The 1,064-nt window shown below is 40.8% G+C and overlaps 1 pseudogene; it reads left to right on the forward strand.

Annotated features, from left to right (window-relative positions):
• Positions 1 to 264: 264 nt before the first annotated feature.
• On the forward strand, positions 265 to 469 carry LOC132228826 (U2 spliceosomal RNA; annotated as a pseudogene).
• The last annotated feature ends 595 nt before the right edge of the window (positions 470 to 1,064 follow it).

The following is a 1,064-nucleotide window of genomic DNA, read 5'->3' on the forward strand; positions in this document are numbered from 1 at the left end:
GCCAGGCTCACAGCTGGCAAGCACAGAGGCGGTGGCGGGAGCCTCTTCTGCCCCTGTGGCAGTGCTAAGGATGTCCAACTGACAGCTTAGACCCTCTCCTCATGGGGAGCAGACCTAAGCCATCAGTTGGACATCCCCCAGGGCTCCTGGACTGCGAGAGAGGACCTTCTTTTCTAGAACTTGTCAACCTTTTCCAACTACATTTCAATATTCAGTGATTAGATTTCCAAGTTAATCTTAACTTGGAATAAAAGAAGAATATTCATCGCTTCTCGGCCTTTTGGCTAAGATCAAGTGTAGTAAAAGAAGAATATTCATTTGTGGTTCAAGAGAAGGCATTATATTTGTAAAGGAAGTTAAGTGAAATCATAATATATTTTGGAGAAGATAGGTGAAACATCACAGCATATTATCTTTCCTTCCTATCTTTATCCAAGATCTTGGTTTTCCTTGGTTATATAGTTCAATTTCAACTATACTCTCACACCAATGCAACATTTTATTTCAGCAAATATTTCAGTGCCCAGTTTGTTGCAGGCACTGGAGTATCACAGACAAATAGGCATGGATCATCACCTAGAAGTACACAGTCCTACATGGGAGAGAAATGGTCTAGACCAGGGGTGGGCAAACTTTTTGACTCGAGGGCCACAATGGGTTCTTAAACTGGACCGGAGGGCCGGAACAAAAGCATGGATGGAGTGTTTGTGTGAACTAATATAAATTCAAAGTAAACATCATTACATAAAAGGGTACGGTCTTTTTTTTTTTTTTTTTTTTAGTTTTATTCATTTCAAACAGGCCGGATCCGCCCCGCGGGCCGTAGTTTGCCCACGGCTGGTCTAGTTACTAAATTACCAGGTGGTAGGTGCTATGTAATAAAGGTATTATTATGTGATGAGACGTTTAAGTGTCTCTTTAAATGAATATATGGAATGAAATACATGAATCATGTTTGGATGAGAAATTATAATCCAAGAGGGAAGCTACCTTGCAGAGGAAAACTTTGCCTAGAAGACTCATTCGTTGTTGCTATCTTTGGCTATTGAGACAGAGTATTCTTG

This window comes from Myotis daubentonii, chromosome 2 (assembly GCF_963259705.1).
Source record: "Myotis daubentonii chromosome 2, mMyoDau2.1, whole genome shotgun sequence".
Classification (NCBI taxonomy): domain Eukaryota; kingdom Metazoa; phylum Chordata; class Mammalia; order Chiroptera; family Vespertilionidae; genus Myotis; species Myotis daubentonii.